Source organism: Puma concolor, chromosome C2 (genome assembly GCF_028749965.1).
Source record: "Puma concolor isolate L17-30 chromosome C2, mPumCon1.1.hap2, whole genome shotgun sequence".
In the NCBI taxonomy this organism is placed as follows: domain Eukaryota; kingdom Metazoa; phylum Chordata; class Mammalia; order Carnivora; family Felidae; genus Puma; species Puma concolor.
In genome coordinates, this window is record NC_141675.1 from 85430636 (window position 1) to 85438209 (window position 7574).

At 47.2% G+C, this 7574-nt stretch overlaps 1 long non-coding RNA gene across 1 annotated transcript; it reads right to left on the reverse strand.

The window, feature by feature from the left end:
* Nucleotides 1-1670: 1670 nt before the first annotated feature.
* On the reverse strand, nucleotides 1671-7310 carry LOC147577378 (uncharacterized). The gene is made up of 3 exons (XR_015255811.1): nucleotides 7184-7310; nucleotides 6919-7057; nucleotides 1671-3288 (listed from the first exon to the last, which is right to left on the reverse strand). It is a non-coding gene; the product is annotated as an uncharacterized LOC147577378 (long non-coding RNA).
* Between the last annotated feature and the right edge of the window lie 264 nt (nucleotides 7311-7574).

A 7574-nucleotide genomic window follows, 5' to 3' on the forward strand; every position in this document is an offset into this window, starting at 1 on the left:
TAGAGACATGTGGCCTCCCCCACACCACCCTTTGGCCACAGGGCGATTCAGCACCACCCAGCAGCCCCTGTGGCACCCAAATGAGACAGAAAGGACAGTACCATTCACAGTGCTGTTCTTTTGGAATTAATCATGAGATCTGTGATCACAAAAGATTTTTTTTTTTTAACATTTATTCATTTTTTGAGAGACAGAGACAGAGTGTGAGTGGGGGAGGGGCAGAGAGAGGGAGACACAGAATCCAAAGCAAGTTCCAGGCTCTGAACTGACAGCACAGAGCCTGACACCAGGCTCGAACCCACAGACCACGAGATCACGACCTGGGCCGAAGTTGGACACCTGACCAACTGAGCCACCCAGGTGCCCCCGGAGATTTTTTTTTTTTTTTTAAATACATACTATTCATTTCTGTATGTCTTCTTTCAGAACAGGGCTAGCCCCAGAATGCAGGACCGGTGCAAAACCAAAGTATTGGACCCTTTGTTCAAAAAGCAGGAAAAAGGTACTGTGAAATGTTCCAACCTATAAAGCTTTTGCCTTTCTTTCTTGGTCTCTCTCTCTCTCAACTTGTTACGGGGGGCGGGGGAAGGTGGTTGCTATTTAATGTCATTCCAAGTAAAGAGAAATGAAACGTTGACGTCATTTGCATGAGTTTTACTATTCCCCTATAAATTGTACAATGCCAGTTCTCAATGCAAACATAAGAGCATTTAACCCTTACCTAGAGTCACCAAAATACAGAACTTTGACTTTGGAGCCCAGACACGTGTATGTGTTTTGTTCTTTCCAGAACCGTGGAAGTGCTCCTCAAAGCTAACTCAGCTGTTTTTATTCCGTTTCGCGGTACACACGCATTGGCCATCCCTCTCCACCTTTGGCTCACAGCAGAGGCTGTGCTGGAGATTACCAGTCTGAAATGCTAACAGTGGAGGGAAGTTCCTGTTGGTTGTTGTCACAGACCACGCCCTCCCTGAACCCTCCCTGCCAGCCTCCTGATCTGCTCTATGCCCAAGGCCCCTCAAGTCCCTCATGGCCTTCAGTGTGAATGACTGGCTCACAGGGGGCGGTCACATGGGCAAGAAGGATATGACAGGGCTCTCTGGTCAGTTGCGTCTCTTAGAACGCCGTCGCCTTCTTTTGGCATTCTTCCATTCTGGTCCCAACAGAAAAGCACAGCCTCTCCCGGCCAGGTGGGCCCCACTCAGTTGCAGCGCAGGGCACTGAGCTTGCTGCGACTTTTGCTGAATTCCCGCATGGGATGCCTGGAGAACGCTCTATGCGGTGGGGCAGCCAGGAACTCCGTGGACACGCGAAGTGCACGCAGCTCCCTTGCTGCGCCGTTTTATTGGACTTCGCTTATAAAACAAAAGTTCAAAGATGAAAGTATTAAGAAGGTCAAGATAGTGAGAGCATGGCATTAAGCCATGCCCTTTGGAGCACAGAGTCTATTGCAAATGCGCAGATCATGTGCCCAAGACGCCAGCCCTGGTCAGAAATCAAAGTCAACTCTGGTTGTTACTAGTCTAGAGGCTCTGGGGGTATGGACGTTCCTGTCAGGCCTGAACTGCAGCCAAAGCTGATGATTCCCTTCCTCACAACCCCCCCCCCCCCCCCCCACCGATAAGTGATAAGGCTCAGGGAAGCGCTCCCCTGTAGGGAAGGTGGAATTATGGCCCTGCACCTGTAGTTTCAGGACTTGAGGCTGAGGAAGGAAGGAGTGGGGATGAATCACCTGGGCACAGCTAGAGTCCAGTGAAAGGAGAAGTCTTGTCCAGGAAATGCTCTCATGACCAGAAATTAAGGAGGAAATCCAAAATGTCACCATAATCTAGCAGTGCCCTTCTTTCTCTCAAGCATAATGTTTTCAACAAACTCCTCTCTGGACATGTCTTTCTGGCACACACGCACACATGCACACACACACACACGCGCGCAACAGGTACAACCCCTGGAACAACAGGGATGGAGTGGGAAAAGTCAGGGAGCTCTTCGTTCCGGCCACACCTCCTTTTCTTTCTTGATGTGTGACTCTGGTCAGGTCACCTAACTTCTCTGAAGCTTGGCTGTCTTCGCTGTGAAATGTGACGGGTGATCCCTAACTCAGAGATCGGCAGCATGCGAGAAGTAAACTCAAGAATGTCCACAAAGTGGGCTGTAAGCTGAAAATTGCGCATGCAGCGCGTCGGCCATGTTGGTGTCCCGTGTATAAACGGTGTATCTCACATACAGACCCCATCAGGAAATTTCACTCAGGGGCAGAGTGATTTACAAAGCCTGCTCAGAAGTGAAGTCAATTAAGGTCAGCTTTCTATGTTGCTAAACAACAGGGGATTCTGGGTTCAGTAACGTTGAAAGGCAGGCCCAACACACCCCTTGAAACCGGGCTTTTGAGAGGGTTCAAAGGAACGGGAAACAAAAGCCTCTCTTTGTGATGTTTTCACTCTTCCTTCATTGTCCTCTTTCACCCTCCAAGGGCCTTCATGTAAAGAAAGGGGCTGCTAATGTGGCGAGTGGGAGTTTAAAATTGTCCTGGGCCAACAATGTTGGCACATTCTGCCGGGCCTCATTACAGAATCATCTGAAATGCTTGAGAAGTGTTTCCCACTCATTAGCATAAATAGCAGAAAAACTCTTTCACAAACAAAGCAGGTTCCATCTGCCCCCAGTATGTCCTCACCTTGACTTCAAATGGCCAGTCCCTCCCCCAGTACAATACTGGGGGCGCCGGCCTCCGAGGCCCCGAGCACCCCACTTCAGAATGGCATTCAGTGAAATATCAACACGGTAACCTGCATGTTTATTCATTGGCCAGCCCCTGCTTTTAATGGAGTCCCTTCCCCATTGTGGCCACTTGATTCTTTCACAGACCTAAAGGGAGAGGCCGGGAGAGGCTTCCTTTCCGAGCTGTTGGGGTCCTTGGCAACCCACACCTTGTGAGTGGGTTGACCAGGCTAATTAGGTTTGTTCTGCCTTTTTGGCCCAAGCGTATTTTGTCAGGTATTCTGCTCTGGGATTAAAGAGTCATTAATCACCCGGGGCTGACGCTGACAAGGTGGCTTTTACAATGAAGTCCACTTCCCTGGTGTTGGCCGGAGCCAAAGCCGGATCTGTTTTGCATTACATTGCAGAAGAATGTAACGGCTTCTTCTCCCCAGTCAACCTCAGAGGACATCTATCACGGGCTCCAGTCCTGGAGGAGGCCGGTGCCAGCGTCAGAGATAGCATCTGTCTTGCAGGCAAATTGTGCTAACAGCAGCTGGGTGGAGTTGGTTCTGGGAAGGGCATTTCCTAGAACAAGATTAGAGCATGACAGACTTGGGGTGGGGTGGGGGACCTTCCTCATCGGTTAGAATGGTATGTCACTGCTTGTCACCCTCACTGCATCTGAACCCACGTCTAAGCTTTTATAACTATTTTCAGCATGATCGATACTCTTGTATTTGTCAAGTCAGAGGGCCCGGAGTTCTTAAAAGGAGAAGGAAAGGAAGTCATTGGCAGTTACCGAGTTCCATTAGTTGAACCTGGAACAACATCGGTTCGAAGTGTGAAGGTGCGCTTATATGCGGATCTGTTCCACAAATACGGTAGAGTGCTGGCAATGTATTTTCTCTTCCTTATGATTTTCTTTTTTTTTTTAATTTTTAATTTTATTTTTAAACATTTTTTTTAACGTTTATTTATTATTGGAAGACAGAGAGTCAGAGCATGAGCAGGGGAGGGGCAGAGGGAGAGGGAGACACAGAATCCGAAGCAGGCTCCAGGCTCCGAGCTGTCAGCACGGAGCCCGATGCGGGGCTCGAACTCACAAACCACGAGATCATGATCTGAGCCGAAGTCGGACGCTTAACCAACTGAGCCACCCAGGCACCCTTTTTTTTTTTTAATTTTTTAAATGTTTATTTATTTTTGAGAAGGAGAGAAAGACAGAGCAGGAGTGGGGGAGGGGCAGAGAGAGAGGGAGACACAGAATCCAAAGCAGGCTCCAGAGCCCGACGCGGGGCATGAGATCATGACCTGACCTGAAATCAAGAGTTGGGTGCTTAACCAAGCGAGCCACCCCGGCCCCCCCATGATTTTCTTAGTAACGTTTTTTTTTTTTTTTTCTCTAGCTTAACTTACCATAAGAATACAGTATTTAATACATATACAAAAGTGTTCATCAACTGTTAATATTATGGGTAAGGCTTCCAGTCAACAGTAGGCTATTAGATGTTAAATTTAGGGGGAGCAAAAGTCACACAAGGATTTCTGACTGGGTAAGAGGTTGGGACCTTAAACCAGCCTTGCTCCAGGGTCAACTGTACTACAAAGGCTAGGCACTGAGGTAGGTATTTTGCATACAAATGATTTAATGAATTTAAATGTCATTTTAATGCAGTGACATGAGGTACTTTTCCTGGGACAGCTTTTTTTTTTTTTTTTTTTTTTTAATTTTTTTTTTTCAACGTTTATTTATTTTTGGGACAGAGAGAGACACAGAGCATGAACGGGGGAGGGGCAGAGAGAGAGGGAGACACAGAATCGGAAACAGGCTCCAGGCTCTGAGCCATCAGCCCAGAGCCTGACGTGGGGCTCGAACTCACGGACTGCGAGATCGTGACCTGGCTGAAGTCGGACGCTTAACCGACTGCGCCACCCAGGCGCCCCTCCTGGGACAGCTTTTTGAAAGGATGAGAAGAGTTCCCTAAATTCAGCAGTTCTTATGAGCTTTCTTTTTTTAAAAAAAAAAAAAAATTTTTTTGTCAACGTTTATTTATTTTTGGGACAGAGAGAGACAGAGCATGAACGGGGGAGGGGGAGGGGCAGAGAGAGAGGGAGATACAGAATCGGAAACGGGCTCCAGGCTCCGAGCCATCAGCCCAGAGCCTGACGCGGGGCTCGAACTCACGGACCGCGAGATCGTGACCTGGCTGAAGTCGGACGCTTAACCGACTGCGCCACCAGGCGCCCCTTCTTACGAGCTTTCGTTATTACTTATGTAAATCATAAGTTAAAAGTTTAGGTCATGGGGCACCTGTGTGGTTCAGTTAGTTGAGCAGCAGACTTTTTCTTGATCTGCTCAGGTCGTAGTCCCAGGGTTGTGGGATCGAGCCCCGTGTCAGGCTCTGCCCTGACAGTGTGGAGCCTGCTTGGGAATCTCTCTCTCTCTCTCTCTCTCTCTCTCTCTCTCTGTCTCTGCCCCTCCCCTGCTCAAGCTGTCAGTCTCTCTCCAAAAAAAAAAAAAAGGTTTAGGTCAGTCACTTATCAAATTATCAGGATTATTGTTTCCCTTTTATCTCTCAGATCTGTGATAACTGTTTTTCTGCGGCTGCTTTCTTGTCCTCCTTTCTTCTCTTACCCTTTCATTACTTCACATCTATTGAGCACCTATGATGCCGGGTGCTGGAAATACCGAGATTTAAAACACATGGCTACAGGGGCACCTGGGTGGCTCGGTCAGTTAAGCGTCCGACTTCGGCTCAGGTCATGATCTCACAGCCCGTGAGTTCGAGCCCCGCGTCGGGCTCTGTGCTGACAGCTCAGAGCCTGCAGCCTGTTTCGGATTCTGTGTCTCCCTCTCTCTCTGCCCCTCCCCCATTCATGCTCTGTCTCAAAAATAAATAAATGTTAAAAAAAAATTTTTTTTAGATAAAAAAAAATAAAACACATGGCTACAGGCCCCATTTCTCATCTAGTTCCTGGAAAATGAGCTCCTCACAAGAGAATAAATCGAGGATGTCGGAAAAAAGAAATCCACCCCAGAAGGGCAGTGAAGGGAACCCCAGGATGCTGCAGGCCCTCCCCTCCCACCCCACCCCACCCCACCCCACCCCACGACAGCTGAACACCACACAGGGAGGGCCACCGCTGGCCACCGCTGTAGCACAGAGCTCCAGAGAGTTTTCTGCACAGAGATTAATTTGCTAGGAGACCTGTGGAGGGCATTTAGATCTTTGGCAAAGAGTCTGAACTTTAATGATTGTTTAATACAAAGTAAACAAAGCAAATGAAAAAATAAGACAGTTACCAATTCCAGGAAAGGAAAACTAATCACGGCTTATTGTTAGAAATATAATCTATATTTTCATAATGTAAATACTGAATTTTGAATAAACTACATTAACTTGCAACAATATTAAGAAGAAGTGGAATGAAAAAGGAGAGTCTGTATAAGCGGGGTGAGGCAGGGGAGGAAAGAGCTAAACTGACTTTTCATAGTGGGAATTCAAGAATGAATGCTGAAAACTGACAAAACAGAAACACAAGCATGTGAGAGACAGCCCTTGTAGAATTATTTGACTCTCCAAATTACATGCATGTTTAATTTTGATAAATAAAAAAAAAACTAAAATTTAAAAGTCACTGACCTATGTGACTTAAAAATTTTTTTTCTTAACATTTATTTATTTTTGAGAGACAGAGCACAAGCAGGGAAGGGGCAGAGAGAGAGAGGGAGCCACAGAATCCGAAACAGGCTCCAGGCTCTGAGCTGTCAGCACGGAGCCTGACATGGGGCTCGAACTCATGAGCTGAACCATGAAATCATGACCTGAGCCAAAGTCAGATGCTCAAACGACTAAGCCACCCAGGCGCCCCCAATGTAACTTTTAAAATAAGACACTGTGGGGCACCTGGGTGGCTCAGTCGGTTAAGCATCCGACTCTTGGTTTCAGCTCAGGTCATGATCTCACGGTTTCGTGAGTTTGAGCCCCACATCAGGCTTCATGCTGTCAGCAGGGAGCCTGCTTGGGATTCTCTCTCCGTCTCTCTCTGCCCCTTCCCACCCCTTGCGCTGTCTCTGCCTCTCTCAAATAAATAAATAAACTTAAAAAAACAAGATAAAATAAAGTAAAATAAAAATAAAATAAGACACTGTGTTGTCAAGGGATTAACAACATCACTGGGAGACCATCAGATAAAGAAATATTCAAAAGGTACCTGGAATGCTGGCCGGGCTGGGCTGTTCAGAGGGAGGGGTGCAGGAAGCTCGCAGGGGAGGGCGGTGTGGCAGGCCAGTATCTAGAGTGATGCAGCTGGGACAGGGAAGGAGCCCTGAGGAATTTGGTTACCTGGAAGTCTGGAAGCAGGAGAAGGTGATAGAACACCAGGAACATAATGCTCAGGCCCCATCTGATAAGGCACCCCATGTGATGTCCACAGAGCCCAAGGCAGCCGAGGTTTAAATCCCAGCTTCAGTACTTACCAGTCACAGGACTTTAGGCAAGCTATTCAACCTCATGGAGCCTCACTTCATCTGTTAACAAGAAAAATAATATCTCCCACACACGATTGTTTTCAGGGTGGATTTAGACACATTTATAAAACGTCCACTAAATACTTAACACATATCAGGCACTAAATAAAAGCTAGTCCTCAAGCACATTATCAGCGAAACCCGTAAGGTCAAGATTTTTTTCTCGTTTCTTGGAAGTGTCAAAAATGCATGCAGAGATGACCTATTCAGAACTACAGAATGACTCACAGTCAGAAAGCGATGAGCACTTTTACCCAGTCTATGAGACCTACCTATGTGTTCAATTCCTGAATGAAATTTTCTGGGGCCGGTTTTCAATGTGGAAAGACGCTGTTAACTT